We start from the raw sequence: 22,622 nt of genomic DNA on the forward strand, positions 1-22,622 counted from the left end.
GGGACTCAAAAGGCAACCGCCGAAAGACGGAAATATCTCTAAAGCTCCTACTTTGAGGGAGCAGACGTAAACAGCGCATTATTCCTTTTGAGGACCCGCGGTGGCTAGTTGGATCTTCGTGTCTAGCAGCGTCGTATCTAGTCTAAAGCCCCTATCACACGGAAATGGATTTCTAGTTGGAATGCCCTAATTGGCGCTGAACTGACTTTCTAGGTAGAAATCATGGCCGCCTGGCTGACTGGTTTCCAGGAATAGGACATGTTCTAATTGCTACTAACTTTCTTCGACAAGATTCTGTGAAACAGCCAATCAGAGCAAAGTTTGGTCATGTGAAGATAATCTGCGAGTTTGCAAAGTAGCGATTTTTTGTCTGTGGTTTGCGAGTACATACAGCACGAAAGCATGTCGAGTACCGTCCATATTAGGGGATATACGATCTGTGTACCGTCTATGGTGAGTGCACGGTGTTTACAATTGAAAAAGCTAAAATATTCTTCCTTACGTGTATAGTAAACGTTGTAAAGTATGTATTTTATCAGCGCCATTCTTCTCTACCTAAAACCATTTAATACGAAGCGATATTCCTCTCGGTTGAATAGTTACCGAATTTTAAAAATGTGAAGTGATACGTTGTTTACATCTCGCGCGGCCGAGATGGGAACGAAAGACTATCGACAAGTACTGTGTAACAAGTACCGTGTGAGGCGAAAACTAGCAAATGGGTAGCCAGTCCAGCATCAACTACAGCATTCCTACTGGTAATCCAGTTCCGTGTGATTCAGGCTTTAGACAGATCTGACGCTATGTAATAGTCTGATCGAGAGGATGTACCTATTTCCTTAATGATGGGGTTCACAATTAGTGGTTCCGGGCCTCCGTGGTGGAGTGGTTACTAGCCAGGGGTTCGAACCCCGGCCTGGGTCTCAATCCCAATGTCGCGATTAGCCAAGTGGCAAAAATGCGGCGCTAAACAAAAATCAAAATTAGTGGTCGCAATTTGCGACATGTAGCTAACCCTGCAACTCTGGTACCCCACAAATTATAATTATAAGGTCAGTTTTTATACTAAGTTGGGCTAATAGAGACTGTTTAAGTCGGCTTTTATGCTTTGACAGGGCACTCGGGACTGTACCTACAGTGTAAAAAGGAATTCGAATCATGTACCAAGACAGGGAATAAAATCCGGTAGAAGAGAGAGCATAGAGTACTGTCTGGCTGCCTTAGTCGAGACCATGGACGAAAGTGCGCATGCGCTAACTGGACGTGTTCATTCGCAAAATAGGGGTGACGTCACTTTGGTCAGGAAGCGGGTTACGTGAATATCGTCTACTGTGGAAACAACAATTAAGTTTCAAACGTAGTAACATCGCCGCCAAAATACGTAGAGATGTTTACGAACTATATAAGGGTACAGAATGAAAAAAGAATGGCCATCCATATACTATATAAGCAAACAGAACATATCAGGAAGTATTCAGGACGTCACATTAGTAGATAAACTAGTTTGTAAATTAGCAACTTTATTTTGGATTATTCAATTAAATTCATCTCCTTAGTAAATATTATAATTAGCACAAATGTGAACAGCAGTAATTAGGATAGTATTAACTAATAATAATATTATTATACATAGTATTATAAATATAACAAAGAAAATGTAGTAACTCAATGGTTTGTGACATTGTGTATTACATCGAGGGCGTTTTGTAGAATGTGCCATATGGATCAAAACGTCACACTTTTCTTTGTTCCACTTCGAAACTGTTTGTTACGAATTGTAACAGCCATCACAAACACAACAAAGCAAGCAGTAATAAACACAGCAAGCGAACCCATGAAAGCAGAATGCCACAGAGAATGGTTTTTGTGGTTCTACCTGCTTCCCCTCTCGCGTTTGGAATCGTACTTTCCAGCTATTTCGTTTCACTTGGCCAGAGTTTTTTTTACACACACTTGTATATACAGTAGACTCGCGATTATCCGAGCTAATTGGGACCGAGATTACCTCGGATATGGAAAAACTCGAATACGGAGATAACAGAGACTTGACTCCATAAACAAACAGGGGGGTGCGTTATGAAGCGCGATGTTTTCCAACCACTCCCTCGGTTAACAGGAAGCCTCGGTTAATCGCGAGTCTACTGTATAGACATCAGTGGCGTAGCATGGACATTTCCGGTGGGAACGCCAAGTCCGAAGGAAGGGTCGGCCCTTTCTTGCTTAATAATTTACTTATGGTATTAGTCGCCACAGGTATTATTTGCCTGAAGTAAGCTGGGTTTTCAATAAAACATCATCATTGCATGTTTTAGCTAGAAAATTAGATGCCTCACTATGCCACAGATGTTTGCCTCACTATGACACAGATGTTTTGAACTCTGATGTTCTATACCTTTTTTTATATCTTTCTGCATGACGCAAGTCATTGAAAACCTACCTGAATCACAAGCGCCTCTGCACAACAGTAGACGTCATTGTTGTGGGTGATCCAACTACTGATTGATTTGGTTTATTTTACTTCGCTTTTCTACCACTTTTGGTTAATTGCGAATATGAATATGAGTGATGATATTGATGAAGGGACACTGACAAAGAACACCCGTGCTCACGCCGGGATTCGAACCAGGGACCTCTGTCGTCTTGGCGCACTGTGAAAAGCAGAGTGGATGATCCAAATATCGTACACTCTACTGACGTAAGTGGCGATTAGTAATTCAGACCACTGTTTATTACATCTTGAGAATGCTGATAAACATTTTAAAATAATTTTCTCCAGAGACCATTCGATGTTAAGAGTTTTCAAATGAATGCTAAACATTTCCATTCACACAATATTAAGTAGTTAGATAATAACGAAAAAATACAATAAGAAAATAATAGTTTTGCGGGTTAAGTGGTAGAGCAGCCACAGGCTGAATTTCTATCACGAGGACTTCACCAACTTATTTAACAAAAATTGTGTTGATCTTTTAGTTTCTAATACACATCGCTGTTCGTGCGATAAATTATACAATGCAGTGGCCATTAAGAAGCAGTATATTTGAGATTGGTAAAGTTACGTCAGTCAATATTGCGTATTGTAGCATCACATAGCACGAGTTGCATGAGCGCGAAGAGCGAAGAACCGGGTAGGAATTCTGCCGCTGTCGTCTGCTTCAGAAGGCAGGAAGGGTCACATGAACCAATCACGGTAGACCTCTCGTACGCTGACGTAAGAGAGCCCAATTACGCACGTGCTGTAGAAATGGAAGCTTTCCCTCCATAAAGGTAGCAAGGAATATAGGAGTCCTGTACGCCGAACCTGCTCGGCGTACCGCCGGGAGAGGCATTAAAAAGATATGCTAGAACGAGTGTTGAGAGTGGAGCGTTGCAAGCGGATCGCGAAAAATAGCCATTATAATGCCATGAAGGTCAAATATATATGAAATTAGTCACGTTTTACTTTATAATCACAGCATTTAAGCATTTTTCAAATTTTAAATCTGGGAACGCCGGGCGTACGGGCGTACTATAACGCTACGCCACTGATAGACATTGCCTTTTTCTGGGAAGAAAGCTCCCGATACTCTTCAAGTTGGCTTCTTATTGTTATTGTGTTCATAAGAACCACTCAAAATACTGTGGTATGTTCATATATGACCGTGCACGGAGGTCCGCAGGATTTTATTCGGGGGGGGGGGCGGAGGAGGCATATTGTCACCCATAGTAGTGATGGCTCCTCAAAAAACATTGCTTCAGTCTGAAATTATCATGTTCCTTCAACGCACATATAATAATTAACAAATTACTGTGACTAAAATGAAATTATGTGTGAAATATGTAATTTTAGTTGGAATCTCGTCTTTCCCCTTACCACTACGCCATCGGGGAAGGCCACACTTCTTTCGTTAAAACAAAAGAATGTCTTATTCTTACCTACATAAAGATTCCGATGCAGCGTACCGCGAGGAAAACGTACGGTGTCTGTGTGTAACTCCATGGCGGAAGAGCCTCGGAGAGCCAGGATCTGCCAAAGAGGCTTTTTCATTGGGTGACGAGCTGTCAGTGCATTGGATCCCATCGCCGCTGTTCTCTGGCTTTCGAGACCGGAGCATGCTACTTTCTCTTTTCAAGTAGCTCCCCATTTGTCCGCACATTGCTGGGTCATCACTGGGGGCTCCCACCAGGAATGGAATCAGGGGGCGCCATGTTGCTACTCACACGCATACATACACGGAGAGAGGACAAGCGTCAAAATTTGTTTTAATTCCACGTTATACTTTGGAAGGGTAATCGAGACTGGACCTACAGTTTAAAAATAAAATTAGAAGAATTGTTCATTGTACCTTAAGCCTGGTCCACATGTAATGTTTTATCGCCATGACTAGGGCTCGAAAGTTGAACTCAAAAAAAGACCTAAAAATATAAAAAAAGGCCCTAAAAACGAAAAAAGGACGTATAAATGTGATCCAAATCAATTAATAACTTCAGTTTTAACCTCCCCGCCCCTCCCTCTGCGCGCCACCTCCTTATCTGACTTAAGATATTTGCAGGCGCATGCTGTTTGGTCGTATACAGCATGATGAAAGCTTCAAAACAAGAGAAAGTTGCCACTTACAGCGCGACCTTCCAGACAAGTTACAAAAAGGACCTTGTACCGTACCTGCTTCAGTATTCCAAAAATATTTTTCTCTCGTTTCAGGGATGGTTCAAATATATTTATTTCTCTTTTTCTTTACTACAGAAAGGATGTTTAAGAGGTGATGAACTGATGATGATTCGAATTGAGAATGGGCAGTAAAAACGTAGTCGAAAGAAGGTGAAGTTGCACAAAAATGCAGTTAAGATCTAATAAAAACGCTAAAGAAGGCCAAATAAGCCAAAAAAGGCAAAAAAGGACAAATAAAACCCACCTTTTTCTGGCCTACAATGACCCAAAATGAACATATATTATGTTGGGCCTCGTCTACGGACACTAGGAAAAAAGAGGATTTTTCCTCAACATTATGCATGGACGGCAAGTTTGACGCCTTGTATAAACTGAACGAGGTTTGACGATCGCTTGAAAGACTAATGGGCTGAAGCTTACTTTTCAAACCAAACGGGGGTCTCCCCGATGGCGCAGTGGTAGCGTCGCTGCCTTGTAATCAAGGGGTCCCGGGTTCGATACCCGGTGGAGGCACAAGTGGTTCGGATCCCACTTTAAACTGTAGGTCCAGTCCCGATTAGCCTTACTGTGCATAAGGTGGACTTGAAACACCAAATCAATCAATCAAACGAAACGGTCCAACTTCTCATAATTTTGCGCCGTCTCTCGTTGATGTTGGATGAGTAATTTGTTGTTTTTCATTTTTCGGGGTTACTAGGTTAATAATTTACAGTGTCCACATCCGCACGTAATTAATGATGCCTATCCTCATGTTCTTGTCGTAATTCACGGAGCAAATTGACATGTGAGAATTTACCCCTCATAAGTAGCCACTCTCGAGACCACCATGAGTGATGCGCACTTTCTTTTTCAATCTCACCTTACATACTGAAATTACATTTGTCAATGGTGCTTCATCTAGTTTTTTTTGTCTGACTGGGAGAAAGCATGGATAGTGTAACCGCGTATTTTGCGTCAGTCTTACCTATCAAACTTACATCATGCAATACTGTTAAGACATTACGTTTGGACTAAGCTTTAGGCAAGATAGTGGGTAAACTATAGTGTTGGGCGATATAAAATCGTCCAGGGGTATCAACTAGACGATATATCGTGAAAATATTTTGGCGATATATCGTCACGACATTATAGCGATAAATATCGTGTCGGCGATACATCGGCACGATATTTGGCGATATAAATGGTGTACAAATTTATTACGAAAAGAAAGCTTAAACATTACATTTTTATTTGTGGGAAGGAGTATTGGACAAATTGTGACCGTTCATGTTTTCACTTTCAATTATTCTTGAACTGAAGTTTTCGTTCACTCCCCGAAGCATTGCACGAGGAATAGCATTGATTTCATCTTTCTTTGCTTCAGTTGGACGTCCCGGCGGTTTACTCGTCATAGTGCTTCCAGGTTTCAAACTTTCTCACCCAATATTTAATTAAATTTGCGCTTGGGACGTCTCTCATTCCTGCCAGGTTATAATGATGCAGCCAAACGACACACAACATAAGAATCATTATTTTTATAAAACGCACGAACACAAAAAGCACGCTGCCCCGTAAAGCGCCCCATGGCAACTAAATATTAACGATGTTGCCAAGCGTTTGCGATCTATCTCATTTCTCCGTAATGTGCGAATTGCCCCCGAGGGCGGATTCAAAAACGAAAATATTTCTGACACACCTCTTATATCGTGGGAACGATATATCGGCGATATCACAATACGGAAAAAATATCGTATCGTCCGTGACGATATATCGCGATATCAAATTTCAGATATTGTCCATCCCTAGTAAACTATAATAACTCCCCGCTCGGCCACTGAAACTGTTACGTACAGTGGGATCCATGAGTAATACCGCGCAAATTGTCCATCACCATGTTCGTGCACTTTATTTGACCCAATAAGAGCTTCAAGAATTAAAAGAACACTCAAAACAAGCTGTTGACAACTTCTGCACCAGCATACACAAAAAATCCATCGCTTAAAAACACATAGAATGCAAGAGAAAAATGAATGAAAATATTCATGGACAATTTGCACGGTAATACTCATGGATCCCACTGTACCCAATAGGACAAAATAATGTAAATAGTTTGCAAAAGCGGAATAGAGATGGCAGCACCAGGCGTGTGAGATTAAGAATTAACATAATATATGTGAATAACTATATAAATAAGAATAAAACGAATGGGAAAGATGAAAAACAATAGAATCTACTATAAGAAGATAAAGAATAAATATAAAATAAATAAATTAATGTACATATTCGATAAATCAAACCAGTGATCATATGTAAGTTAATACGAACATTAAAGAAGTCAAAGCACTGATACAAGTTTGTGTCTTTGAACAGATATTGCATCTGTCCGATTGATTTACCATTCCCATAACGGAAATTTTGTTTACATCAGTGGCGACGCGTTCCAGTCGACGCCCCACGGCAATTTTGGTTGCGCGTGTCAGTCGTCTTGCACCAAGGATACACTCTTATGTACCCAGTTTGTATTGGCGCGTTCCGATCGCAGCTGCAAGGGGGGATATTAGTATAATTCCCAAAGCTTAAAGGAAAAAACTGAAAAAGGAATTAAGGAAGTCCATATCCAGACCGTCCAATAAGAGGGAAGTCCAGATATAGACCGTCCATTAAGAAGGAAGTCCATATAGAAGAATATACAAATCGAAGGAAAAAATAATAAAAGATATATAAAGATAAAAAATGACTGTAAATGAGAATTATAGATAAAAGTAGCTCATGTAAATATTCTATTTCTATGTATCCTTATTTATATAATATATTTCGTTTAAACGTCTCCATTCGAAGGCATTCTGTCTGGTTTCGTTGTCTACAAAGAACCCTACCCTGTAGATATTCTAGCTGAGGTGTAAGATGAAGATTTATGCACCTTGCACCAAATAGAGGTAGCAAAGAGAGAAATCATATCGTATATCTTCCCTATTCCCATCATTGCGTGTATCCTCTGTACTTCCCACAAGGTTGGGGGGGGGGAGAACCTCACGTGTAGGAATCCTACTCAACTCCAAATGAACAGTGAAGCAGGTGACTAGTAGTAGTGAGAAAGCATAGCAGCTGGCAACGCTACACAGGACGACATTTGCGCCTGCAAACACCACACCGTGGAGCTATGCAGTGGACGTAGGGGGGACGCCCTCAGGTTAAACGCCCACCCACATACCCACTTCGTGTATCCAAAGACAAACTGGGACGCTCATGAGCAAGACGGCTTATAATTATTGTCCGTCGTCGGAAGAGAACGTTAAAAAAAAAAGTGTGGACGAGACCATCTGGCAACACTGTCGCCGTCACTGCGTGCGGTTTATTTTGGGACGACGGCGATCTTACTCGTCGGAAATACCTGTCCCGGTCCATGGAGTTTGGAGGCACAGCATCAGAGTCATGCGAAGATCAAGAGGCTTCTCTCCGAACACAACAATAATCCGAGGGATGTTTATTTCTTCAAGCATTTAAAACTTCAACAATTTTCACATGTGATTTACCAAGTTTACGTGTTGAGTTAATTTTAAGCCTGCTAGGGTGGAAACTAATCGACAGTCTGAAACTTACTGACTTGATTCATTGATTGAATTATTTTAAGTCATCTTTATGCACAGTTTAAAGTGGGATCTGAGCCAATGTGCAATGTGTCTCCACCGAGTATCGAATCCGGAACCTTTTGATTACAAGGCGGACACTTTACGATTACGCCATCGGGAGGCCCTGAAATAAGTGACTGCTACAATTGTACAGTACGATTAATGGTGCCAAAACTAACATGAAAACTAAGAAATTAAATTTTGTTTAATCAGAACAGTTCCAAATTCAGAATGCAAATGTATTGAATTTCATGTTAGCACAAAATAACCGAGACTAAGAACAGAATAGACGCCCGACAGATCATTACACAAGAATGGGAGTCCAAGCGGCACAGCCTCGTTGGTTTGCAATATCCGGGGCGTACTAGGTGGAAGAGGAGACGCGGTGGTCCAATCAATAAGGTGTCCGATTGTCACACAGAAGATACGGGTTCGATTCCTGGGAGTGATTGCAGGTGGGTATATGTCCTACAATGTCACTGCATAGGGGGAAATAAGGGATGGCCCATAATCCCCTCCTCGTAGTGCACCCTGGACTGCAATTTGAAGACTATCGAGGCTCTGGTGGGTGGACTCATAGCTAGCATGTAGGGCCGTCTATATATGTTTGCCACTCTCTCTTCAACCATCTCCAATTAGCATTGTTCATCCCATCGTCACGATTAGCCAAAAGTGGCGCAAAAGAGACGTAAAATAAAAGAGGTCCTGCATTGAGCGGCTCTGGGGTTCACCCAGCTTCCAACCAATGGTCACCTGGGGACAATTCGGGCGGCTGGAGTGTGGCGTTGATCACATCATCTTCACACACACGGTATGCACATGAGAAGTAGGTTTGCTACGTGGAAGAGAGGTTGACATATACGTGACTTCACTCTTGCACACATTTTTTTTCGCACACGTCCTTTCACGAGGAACAACACAAACGAAACGTGGCGATGTGTAAGGATCTCAAAATATACTCGACAATCATCTTGCTAATCGGCCATGTTCGATTTCTCTAGCACACTATGCTGCTTGAAATCGCAAGTGACGCAAGCTGCTTTAGAGAATGCCCGAAGCGTCGCCCACGCCGGGGCCCCGAAATAGCAGTCGAAAGCAGAAAAGCATGACCTGACAAGTGAACCATCTGCTCAGAATGTTATATGGAGAAGTGATTCAGGCAGGACAGCCAACAAGGCCGCTGGAGAAGCTTCCGTGTGACTGAGCGGAGGACGGAGGGCACCGAACTCCATACATGAACCTGCAGATGACAGGTGCTAGGTCTGGTCTGGGGTGCTGTTGAAGGCGGAAAAATATAGGGTGCGGCCACTGGCGTACGCAGAGGGGACTGATGGGGCTACAGCCCATCCAAAATTGAGAAATTTAAAATTCTCAAAAAAGCCGTGAAGAACTAGGGAACCAGAGTGGTAAATACATAACTTCCTTAAAATGACCCCTGATTGCAGTTTGAGAATGGAAAGTTGTAAAATACGAAATATCATGAAGTATATGCCGCCCCCTTAGAAAGCAGCTATGTACCCCCCCAAAAAATATTCTTGTTAATATGTAAACGAAGTACATGTTACATAATTATGTCCATGTTGTGTTGTTGGACTATTTTTTTTTTAACTGTACTTCAACACCTTTCATAAACATTACAAGCAACTGTTAAAGGGGCGTAACTTCTGCCACACCCTTTATGTACTTTTCAACCGCGAAAGGCGAGACTAGATAGAGAAAAAGGCAATAGACACATGCGTGATACCACGCTGCTGATTTCATTTGCATGCGTTCCGTTGATATGTTGTGTTTCTGATTTGCGATGGCTTTTATAATTCCCCTCTTAACGTATCTTGTCGACGACCCGTGTGAAACTTCAATGTTGTTTCAGCGGCTGACAATTCTCAACGAATGCTCCATTCATTCCACTTGCAGCCGGCTCCCTTATGTTGCCAGTGCACTCGTCCAGCTAGTGCATGAGCACACACACACGTATAGTCCACGCGTTTACTTCGTTAACGTCGAAGAACTAAAGAAAGCCGCCGCCACATGCGTGGGTGGTGATAAATAGCGGCGAGTTGTTTTCGTCCAATCACATTCAACCTTCAGCCAATGGGCGCAGCTGTCATTCTGCTCGTCTACTCCACGTGGAGTGTCAGTCACATGACTTCAGAAACGCTGTTGCCGTACTTTGCAACTTCAATGTGGAGACCGTGGGAAGGTGCTTGTGCGCGGAGGGACAAGGTGATGTATAGTAGATGTGTGGCAACACTGTGCGTTGAATGTGATTGTTGCAGCTAGTGGGCGCGCTCCGTGGACTTCAAAGCCAGCCGGTCGTTAATGTAGCTAGCGCGTCGACTATACGAACATACACGGTGAGTAAAAGAGAGAGAGGTTGTAGTAGAAACAGAAAGTATACGGAATCCCTGGAGTAAGTAAACGAAAAACACGTCCTCTGCGCACGTACGACTCTAGAGGGTTCATCAATGAACGCGTGAGAGGGAAAGTGAGTGCATAGAGGGGGGAAATGCAGCGGCAGCAACCAGCCGTTCTCTGACGTTATATGCGTTATGGTCTTATATAATTTATGCATAGTTTAAAGTGGGGTCCAAACCACAGTGCGACTCCACTGAAGTACGAACCAGGGACTCCCTGATTGAACAAGGCGACTACACTATAGGGGAAGCCATAAATTCTAATGGGATTTATTGGCTTCCGCTGCAGAACCAGAACCTTCTTTCTGGCACAATTTAAATTCGGTACAAGTTGCGTATTGTCCCATTGAAAAAACTGTTTCCGTACCGTATTTAAATTGATCCGGAATAAAGGTTCCAGGACCGTATTTAAATTCAGCCGAAAAAAAAAGGTTCCGTACCCAATTGAAATGCTTTACAGATAAAAAGGTTCTTTACGGTCCAGAACCCATTTGCGCTTGAGTTTCTCTCCTGGACCTGAATTGAATGCATTAAGAATTCCTGGAACTTTAACAACCTTGATCCAACTCCATGAAAGGGACGCAAATTCCATAAACAGGATGAACTTTGCGGTTCCGCGAATCCTGACAGGGAAAAACAACGTGATACGACTGGCGGAAACAAGATATAATCACTCGAGACAAACCTTTCCTCTTCGAATACCGCAATGGAGAGCAGAAGGTGCCAACAACGTCCGCAACAAAGGTTCACTGGAGAATATTCAAAGATCTGAACGTAAAGTACAGCGTATGCAAAGGGCTGCCGTTCGAGAGCACTTTATTCACAGATAGGGACATGTCCAGAATTTCTTATATGGGCGGTCTAAGTGTAAATTTAGAACCAAAAGGCCCATAAATTTAATGTTTCTGTTGGATGTGTATGGATAAATCACTGGTAATCGGGATGTACAATATAAAGTGGGATGCGAACCACTGTGCAATGTTCCCCACATGATGTCAAACCCGAGGCCCTGATTACAAGGCAAGGACGTTACTACCGTTCGAGATATCTGCTTATACAGGATGTAGCAAAAAGATCTGATGGTTTGTAAGTAAAAAATAACGAACGAAGGACAACATTTGTACGTGGATATGTATTCAACAGATTGGGGCACATGTGCCAATTAACAGGCAACAAAGAAATATTTACAACAAAGGCTTAGGTTTTGAAGATGACGTCATCCACGTGGTGTCCAGTTCTCGCCATGCACGCAGCAAAACAATCTGTCGATTTTCATTGGTGCGTAGCAATGCGAGGGGGGAAGGGGCGTGGCTTGATCAGCTGCTGCGCCTGCGACCAAATCAAAGATTGGGGCATGTTTTTGACAGATTCGACACGAGACTTGTGAAGAGTGCATGGTGAGTAATGGACACCACTTGGATGACGTCATCTTCAAAGCCTAAGCCTTTGTTGTAAAGATTTTTTTTAGTGCCTGTTAAATGGCACATGTGCCCCAATCTGTTGAATACATAACCATGTACAAATGTGCAATACGTTCGTTATTTTTACTTACAAACCATCAGATCTTTTTGCTGCACCCTGTATAAACGCTCAAAATTAGACATAACACATAATACGATGTAATACTACAGGGTGATTCGAAAGTTCCTTAACACCCGATGTAAAATGTAAAGGAGTTATGTGGCTCTCCCCTAGCCTAACCTGTTTCTATCATGACCAAATGTGCCCAGCCTAACTCCTTTACGTTTTATATGGGGTGTTAAGGAACTTTTGAATCACCCTGTATAAAGACCAAATAACATGTCTCGTCAGCCGGCCTCCGTGGCGGAGTGGTTGGCTACGACGCTAGGGGCCCCGGGTTCGAATCCCGGAGTGGGTAAGGGGACAAACATCCTGCGATGTAACTACGGCAAGTGAGCCCTGTAGCGGCGCAAGAAGGGGGGGGGGGTAAATTTTCGCAGCTAATTCCCTCGGATGACCCAATTAACGGTCGCCAAGAGCCATAACTATGATTAAAACGAGGGGCCGCGGGACCTGCACCGCATTACACGCTTTTGCAGTTTCGGCGACGGGAAAAAAATTCGCTAACATACCTCATTTTGCAAAAATTAGCAGTCTTCACGAAACGCAAGTTTTCCGCTCCCTCGGGCACTCCGCGAATATTAGATGCAGCTACAATATGCACAGTTCTCAGTCTAGTAAGGTAAAAGTAGAATAAACTGCACAAATTTGGTAAAACTCGAAGAAGTCCTGATCTCTGAAGTTTACAAATGGGTCCTGTGGTGTGTGCAGCAAGCATACGTAAAGAAACAGAAAAACAACTGCGACATGGAGGAAATTACACCAAAATATTATGGAACGTATCTGGGCTATCTCACTAAGTCATGTGATCCTAAGCAATGAATAGAAATAAATTTACCAACTCCTAAGAAATCAGGTTGCCAGCCCCTAGGAAATCAGGTTGTCAACTCATAAGACATCAGGTTGTCAACTCATAGGACATCAGGTTGTCAACTCATAGGACATCAGGTTGTCAACTCATAGGACATCAGGTTGTCAACTCATAGGACATCAGGTTGTCAACTCATAGGACATCAGGTTGCCAACTCATAGGACATCAGGTTGCCAACTCATAGGACATCAGGTTGTCAACTCATAGGACATCAGGTTGCCAACTCATAGGACATCAGGTTGCCAACTCATAGGACATCAGGTTGCCAACTCAAAGGACATCAGGTTGCCAACTCATAGGACATCAGGTTGCCAACTCATAGGACATCAGGTTGCCAACTCATAGGACATCAGGTTGCCAACTCATAGGACATCAGGTTGCCAACTCATAGGACATCAGGTTGCCAACTCCAGAATCTCATCTCATCATCTCACTGATAGGAATAATATTATTTACAATTTCTGATCGATTTTTCTACTGTAATTTATTCTCTAGACTTCAGGCTTCGCAGATCGCCTAGCTAGCCTAGAATATAAGCTCCTGGAACGTATATTAGCTATTCCGAAAAGGCTCTTTACTTGGTTTCATTTTACATCGCTTTCCTGCTACTTTTGGCTAATCCCGAAAGTGAGGATGAATGATGATAAGATGAAATGGATTAAAGGACAACAAAAACGTACACGCTGACCTCTTTGCAGTGGTTATCACAGTGCGATACGACAAGAGTCCCGAGTGGCGCTCTGAGCATGGCTGTTCCTTGCGAGTGTCCCTGTATCAATTTCAGCATGTCATCATTCATCCTCATCGTCGCGATTACCCAAAAGTGGCAAAAAAGCGAAGCCAAATAACAAAAATGAAATCAAATTAAATTCCACATTAAATTTAATTCCGATCACGTTATCGTAACACGAAGTAGATTATAAACAGACAAGGAACACACACACATTTTAAAATTTTACAAACCTTTTACTGTATAATTTTTTTTACGCCACGTAGTATACTTTACTGCGCCGCCTCTAAGCTATAAGTTACATATTCAAATACCACAAGTGATTTGATCAAATGCTGATGCGATTATTCAATTAATGCAAAACGGTTATTAAATGGCCCTTACATGCGGCCGTGTGTTCCGATTTACCATAATACAGATTTGCACCACCACAGAAAAAAAAACGAACAAAATGAAAATGTATACAATTTTTTCTGATCACCCTGTATGAAATATTAATTCTGTCATGACTTCCGTGTCGAGTCGACGACCTGCGTGGTCCTTTCTGTCGCAAAATCCTAGAATAGCGCCGATGCTGTAGCGGCGAAGGGACATGAAGAGATCAAGAGAATGCGATCGGAACATGCGATGCAAGCAATAAAAATAAACCACGCAGGCGATCGAGACCTTGTCACTGATCTCCGCGACCACTATTATTGTCTGCTGGCAAGGCTGGACGGCTTCCAGACAAGGAGACCCGCGGGATCCTCGAGTCATAACGAACGTAGGCATAAGCGGTTCACCTACCTGCTGACGCTACCTTTTCCCGGTGCTGTGAATCACCACTGAAGCGATGTGGCAACGTCGAATACATTAATATTATCAGGCAAATTGTCCACCATCGTGTCCATTCGCTTGGCTTAAGGCGAGGAGTGACCGTTTCGGACCTAGGACATATTTAGGGGGGGGTCCGCCGGTTATATAAATTCCTCTGAAATTATTGTAAGACAAGGATTATATTGGGATCATACGGCTTTGAAGGACAGGAAGGACGTACTTAGTGGGGTCCAGGGATCTGGACTCCCCGAAAGACTTACCAAGTACTAAAATTAAGTAATGAAAATATTAGCATTTGTTGCATAAGCAATGGTTATTAATAGAGCCCGGAAGTTCAGCCATTTATTTTAGTTAAAATAGGCAGGCAAAAAGGCATTTATAATGTGGAAAATAGGCACTAAAAATGAAAAAAAGGCAAAATACACCGAAAAAATGGCACATTTGGAAGTCGCTTACTTTTATATATAATTTCTGGCAACATGTTAAAATCTACATTGGGAAGAGCATTTCAATTTTCTCCGTCTTGATTGACATAACTACACGGTGTTTTTTAAGTTCTCAACATTCATTGATAGTCGTCTGTCAGAGAGAATCTTTTTCATATAGAAAATGATCTTTCTACTTCGACAGAAGTTATTGGAGCATACATAGAACAAGCTAATGTAGCTGGACTCATTTTGGTAACAGCATTTTCATCTTTTAGAATATCACAAATTGTTTTCAATTGTTTCAAGTCCTTATTTGCACTCACTACCCGTTTGCACTTTTCCGCAACAGCTGACCCCTTTTCTCCTGGCACTTCCATCATCTGCTGCATAGATTCCTCGAAGATTTTCATGGATGCTACAAGAGTCTCACCTCTTTTTTCTAGCTTTGTAATTGTCTCTGGCAATGCACCATAATGTGCAAAAATAAACGACAGTTCATTCTTCAGTTCTGAATAGCACAGGAGTTTTTCACTTCACGAATTGAAGCCGCTTCATTTTCTGGATGAGCGTCGATCACCTCACTGATTTTTTCAAGGTTGTTAGCATAATATATAGCTGCTGATATCCAGGTTTCCCATCTTGTCAAGACTGGTTGCGGAGGGAAACTAAGCTCAGGCGTAACTTCCTGAAATTTTCGGGTTCGAGAGGGAGATTTCAGAAATATCTTCTTTGTGTTCGAAATCAACCTCTCCACTTCAGCAGTCAATCATGCACAAGGAAATGTTAACCGAAAGGCAATATCCTAACTCAGCATGAAATACTTTTTTCTGACACTTTTCTCCTTCAGCAATGTTGAAACATGCGTGAGTTCAATATTACTTAAATAAGGCGAAAATTATTCATGTAATGAACGGAAGAAAAATAAATGCCAACATTTTTTTTAAAAAAATGGTCAAATTTCATTGAAAAAGGCATTATAATTAAAAATAGGCAGTGGGGTCCCAAATAGGCAAAATGAAAAGGCTTCTAAATCATTCGAAACAACATAAAAAACGTATATCCGGAAAAATTTTATCAATATATATGCAGTAAATAAAAAGAGGCATTTTGCCAAAATTCCGGGCTCCAGTTATTAACTTCATCTGAACTTTTTAGAAGGCAAGGATTATATTGGGATCATACGGCTTTGAATGACATTACAAAAATTTATGTACACTATTACCCAAAATAATATGCATAACATTTAAATCAGAAACTTACTTTTCTCCAACTACATCTAACATCATTTTTGTTATTTGATAAACATTCAATTATTCATCTATTTGACATTAATTTCATTGCCAGGGCACTTGTTTTTATGTAAGTTATTCCGATCTTAAGTACAGGTAAGCTACGTAATGAATATGTGCTATCATATCTCTATTCTTATAGCTACAGTCTTTTTACCTAATCGTGTGAGAACAATATAATTTTAATTTATGTATTGTATCTAGTATTAATTTGATTTAATATAATTCTTTTAATTTAAATATTATTTTATTATTGTTATTATTATTCCTGAGACACTTGGTTCGGACCCCCCCCCCGAAACATATTTCTAGATAAGTGCCTGTTTCGGATCATGGGCACTGCTACTAAAAAGAACCCCGACTATACATAGAGTATTAATCCGCCCTCCCCATGTTGCGAGTGGAAGCGACTTTCCAAGTCGATTATCGAGCTAGACACGCTGTTGGAAAAATATAATGAATACGTATTTTCAGAATCCCATGCATTCCTTATCGAGAAAATACAGCAACAACTTCAAGTTAATCAAATGGGAGCTTTCGACTTTTACAACGACAAATGAAATCTTCAACGTTTCCTCTTTCCGTTCACGCGTTTTTCCACGCCATCGGAAGTCACATTCCCAAGAGAACAGGTAAAATAATACTACCATAAGCGTAATGCTAAGTTTTTCTCCCCCTTCTATAACCATCTTCAGCTAGTCACGGGGAAACATCAGTGGTGAAGGGGCACTTTAGGGTCTTTCTCTCCACTGAAACTTGTTCCTCGTTTATGCTCAGATCACTGGCGTACGCAGAAGGGAGCTCATGGGGGCTACATCCCCTCCCGAAATTTTGAGAAAATCAACATTTTCGAATGAAAGGAGTAAAGAACTCTGGAAAAGAAGTGGTAACTGAAACCCCGCATTAAAATGACTTCCGATTACACATTTTTGTCTTTGAACAACCTTTAAGACTAAGGTTAAGAGACGGAAACCATAAAATACTTTAGAATTACTATTTTATCGTCACTTTTATGTATTGTTCAAAGAAAAAATAAGATCATCCGGGGTAACTTTGGGGGAGGCACATTTACCAACTTGGGTTTTCCCTAGTTCTTTCCCGCTTTCATATGAAAATCACTTTTCTCAAAATATCTGGAAGCTGTAGTACCACCCCCCCCCCCAACCCACCTTCGTACGCCAATGGCTCAGAACACTGTTTGCAGGTAACAAGTTATTTATTCGACTAAGGATAACCGTAACGAGTTAAATGAGTACTGTAACTTGTTCATTTTTTCAACTAAACTAGCAGTGACTTTCTGTAGCTTACCATCAGCAACAAAAATACACACACATAGCCTACCCATGTAGGATACATAGTGAAATCACTGAACAATTTATCTGCTAACATTTATGCATCAAAGATGTGTACCTAAATTGTCCATTTTAAGTACAGTATTTCAGGGACATATCCTCTACCTAAAATTTCTATCTGGGTACATTTCTAAAACTGAATGTCCATCTTTTTTGTAAAGAAAATAACATTTCCTGCCATTCAGGGCTTTCAAAGATTTTACCATATGAATATCAAACTACTGTAAACTGATCCTTAGAATCACTTCAAAACATAGAGAGAGTTCAATAAACATTGATGTGCCCAGTAGGGGCTTTGTCCAATGAAAATATGCCAAAACATTCAAGGTGCTAATAAAAAGGTTTAAAATAAAAAACAGAAGTACAGGGAAATATGGGGACTTCCAATAAAGAGAGAAAGAGAAAGACATTTCTATAACGTGTGACAGATTAATTGTTCTCCCTATTTTCTTCTCAGCATGTCTATTCAAGTGACCCATTGGTTGGTAAGTTGTCAAAGTCTGACTTATCCTTTTCCAGTGGAAAACATATGCAACAGAGGGCAATAAGTGTAGAAATACAAAGGCAATAAAGGTAAAGAAAGTTTCCTGTGCATATAACACTGTGCCATAAAGGTACATTTAGGGGATGTGGCGGTAGAGCACCGCACATTCTCGATCTCGACGGCCACTTTGGTGCGCCCCAGAGCACTTTATGCATGAACAAGGTCGGAAAATACCGATCTTAGATCACCCACCACCCTCTCATGTGGTGGACAAGTCGTCCTACCGACTACACCATTGTAGCTCTTACTATGCAATAAAGCCAAATTAAAGTATATAAATAGTAACAAGCATATCCAAGCACTATTATTGAATGTTGAAATAGACAGCTTATCACAATAAGAAACCAAGTCAATGTGCACTTACATGTGTTTCTGGTCCTAAACCTCTATTCAATCATTGAGAAGGGCTAAAATTGTTAAGAAGTCATCAAGGGAATTGGCATGAAAAAGGCTGAACATTTTTTGCCATCATTTACGCTGAGCCTGATTTAACCTTGTTATATAGTTTTCCAATAAGAACGATATGATTTTACAATGAAATAAAATAAAAAACATTTCAGATACAACCAAACTTTTTATATTATTTTGAAGCATAGTTTATTACATTATGTTGTGAATAACACATCATTTAAGTGTCCACCTCTACTTTGTGCGCACGAGTCAATTCGATGACTTTGTGCAATAACTCGGGCCTAATGTCACAAATGCAGCGTTCGATGTTCAATCTTAATGCATCAAGCATTCGTGGTCTGTTTGCATAGACTATCGATTTCAAATAACCCCACAAAAAGCAATCTAAAGGAGTTAAACCTGAACTTCTTGGAGGCCAACTAACAGTTGCATTTCTTGAAATTATCCTTTCATCAAACTCTTATTGCAATATGTCGATAGTGGCATTGGTAGTGTGATTTGTGACACAGTCTTGTTGGAATTACATGTCCTCCAAATAAATTTCATCTGTTAACATCAATCCGTACCGCTCAACAGTCACTGTAACTGTATCTCCTACCTAGTTTTGGAAAATAAAATGGTCTGATGATACCACCATGCCATAAACCACACGATACAGTGACCTTTTGCAGATTCAAGGGCTTCTCGTGAATGATGATCCATTTCAAGTTCAATAGAACGTCTATTTTCATAATTTCTTTGGATAATAACCAAACGTTCTTGAATTGTGTATTTAGCCATGATGAATTGTCACAGTATTCTTCTTCTTTTCTTTTCTGACCCTATCAACTGTTAGTCGATTTTAGTCATCTTTCTGAGTATTTTGAAAAATATATTTAGTTCGCAATGCACTTATTTTTCACAAGAAAAAAATGGAAGGAAAAAGTGACATGGTGGCGCACATTCCTGCACAAATCTAGTGGAAGCAAAAAATGCCTATTTTATTAGGTAGCTAGGTTTAGTTCTCTTAGCCTGAATAATAATTTGACATTGTATTTATGCTAATGGAACCTAACCTAACATCGTAGGCATTCCTTGTCTGACGTCTGAACACAAGGTAGCAAAACTCTTGTGCAGAGAGGAAGACCCCGAAACAAATGACCGCAACCGCGCTTATACAATATGGACGTGAACGAATGGAGAAATGCATTCCTTTTAGTAGCAGGAAGAACATTTTTTACACGCAATAATACAATAGTAATTGGAAAAGTAACACCGGAAAATGAAGTAGAAGGTACGTACTTTCAGGGGATATAAATTTTGTTCGTCCATTTAGAGGAAAAAAGCACCACCCCATGTTCTGCAGTGAGACCCTTGTTCATGTTGTATAGTTCCATAAAGGCCTCAACATAACTGCCTAGCCAATGCAGCCCCTCCCACTTTTCTTATTGACATCAAGCAAAATGCACAAATGAAACCACTTACGTTTATCCTTTCAGTTTTGTGTCCAAAATGTAATAAGAAGCATGAAGAATTTAAAACATTGCCCACTATCGTATTTTTTTTTAGCTTAAATGAAGTCAGGTGTCTACTTGTGTCACCCCAGTCGACTGCAGCTTTTTCAAGCACTAACTGTTGCATCTGTTCTATTAATACGTGTTGAGCTCAGTTTTCTTTAAAAGGATGTTAGATTTCTTTCTTTAACCCCCCAAAACATTCATGGTAAAGTTAGGTTAAGTTTGGCATACATAGTTAAAAAAAGGGGACATCATTTTCTTGTAAAACAATGACGTGGTTGGAAACAGTGACAGGAAATTAGTCATGAAACATGTATAACATCCGGTTCATTTAGACAAAGCAAATGGCAATTGGGTGTCGGGAGAGATACTTCTCTTCAAAAATACACGAATTCCCGGTCAAACAGATTGAACGATGAAAGAAAACTGTAACAGTTTCATAGATCGGAGACACATTAAAATGGCGTATTTTGTGTTTTGCATGGTTCGTACTTACCAAGGGCTTACGTCATCAAACATACGCAGCATCTGGTTGTCGTGGGGCAAGCAAATGAAAGCAATGGCAATTGTGCATCGGTGAGATATTTCTCTTGAAAAATACATGATTTCCCGGTTAAATATATTCCACGATGAAATAAAATACCTCGACGAACGTTGTAAACCTTGGAGAAACTAATTCCCGTAAGTAGTTTCTTGTGTAAAATTGAAGAAATGTGTCTCCGATGTATGAAACTTACCAAGAAAACACCTCTACGAACCTTCAAAATGCTACAGAAACTCATTTCGGTAAGTAGTTTCGGAGCGATTTTCCAATACCGGGAATTTCTCCATTTTGTTTTGAAATTCGGCATACTCACTAATTTTGATCCCCAAACCACGAATCTGCAGTTAAAATTTGGCGCTCACACGTGGAAATAGCAAAATAATCTAAATTAAGTTTTTATTTCTACACCCTCGATTTCGAACTTTTTTTTTGTTATTGTGAACATTATGTAATGCTAATTGTGAAGAACATAAATCTAGAGCGCGGAAAGAACTATTTACCAAGTTATAGCCGACTGAAGGTCAGATATTGCCGTTTGAAATTTTTGAGTCCAAATTTCCCACCGATTCCGTGCTCCGCCCCTGGGGTAATTGACCTACCAACCCCAACCACTAACGTGGCCCCGCCTCCGCTCCCTCTATAGAGTCCCTGTTAAAGGCATGCTAAAAATTGGCTGGATTCACCTGCCCCCAAATAAGTGCCAAATTTTAAGTGCTGATTCGTGATTACGAGGCCCAAATTAGTAAGTATCCCAAATTTCAAACAAATTGGATAAATTCTCTGTATTGTTAAATTATACCGTAGTTTCTTCTGTAAAAATTAAGAAATGTGTTCGGCGTATATGATACTGTTACCAAGTAATGTAACTATGAATGTATAAACAATTATGGAGTTACCTTCGAAAATTGTAAACAAATTCTCTGTATAAAAGAGAGATAGCTTTGTAAGCCCGTGGGACATTCTCCTGGTCGCTGAAAGGCTAATGATTCAGGGAACGTTGGGGAAATATAAAAGTATCGTTAGTACGTGTTTCACATGAGCCTATGCAATTTAACTCGTGGATTGGATGGATGGCTTTTGCGCTCTTGCACTATATTAACGAAGGTCCCAGGTTAAGTCATACACTCCTTTATAAAAGAAAATCGCGCCTTATTTCCACACGTAATGAACAAAATTCATATTATCTAATGTAAGGAAGCTGAATTTTAGTACAGTAACAAAACATGCTTAACAAACAAATATTTCTTTCCCACCTAACTCGATATCCGCTGTCAAAGACTAATTTGTCAATACGCATATTCATCGCGTTAGTATAATTGATACTGCGTCGTTCCGCATATTTCCAAAGATTAATAAAACTGGACTCACCTCAAGACAACTCTGAATAAACGGACACCTTCCGCACTTTCGTTACAACAAAACTTGACCAGATTGTCGACTTCTAATCCACAACCACGAATTCTTGCACTTGAAGTACATGACACATTTATAAAATCACTTATATCGTTGTTTAGTAGATTTTACAACTTATAAACGAATTGAAGAACAATTGGATACGGCCTTCACGTATTGAATGTGGGTTGTTTAAGACTGTCAACATTTAAGAAGGATGTGACCCACACACACTGTCCTATTATCCTTGTTGGTGTTAAAGTGAAGTGAAACATGACCGACCTAACACATCGTATCGAATACTACTCACCGCACCGCATCGCCACCACAGGGAGTTGCAAGGGCAAGCGATGCGATGCGACTCATTGCCTAATCCCCTTAACGATCTGTAAGAAAGTTTCGCCATCTTTTATCCTACAATTCGTCGTGTTAGAACAAGAGGAAAGTAACTTCAAAAATACTGTTTTCAGTTTTGTTTAAATAATATAAATAAAAATA

At 40.6% G+C, this 22,622-nt stretch overlaps 1 protein-coding gene across 2 annotated transcripts in view; it reads right to left on the minus strand.

Moving 5' to 3' along the window:
- The window catches only part of Nuak (Nuak family kinase 1), a 173,222-nt gene extending 150,803 nt beyond the window's left edge, over positions 1-22,419 (minus strand). For both annotated transcript variants that reach the window (XM_083112315.1, XM_083112318.1), the window contains exon 1: positions 22,101-22,419. The gene's annotated coding sequence lies outside the window, so the exon portion shown is untranslated. The remainder of the gene's footprint in view (positions 1-22,100) is intronic.
- Between the last annotated feature and the right edge of the window lie 203 nt (positions 22,420-22,622).

The sequence above is a fragment of the Lepisma saccharinum genome, chromosome 26 (genome assembly GCF_977018435.1).
Source record: "Lepisma saccharinum chromosome 26, izLepSacc3.1, whole genome shotgun sequence".
NCBI lineage: Eukaryota > Metazoa > Arthropoda > Insecta > Zygentoma > Lepismatidae > Lepisma > Lepisma saccharinum.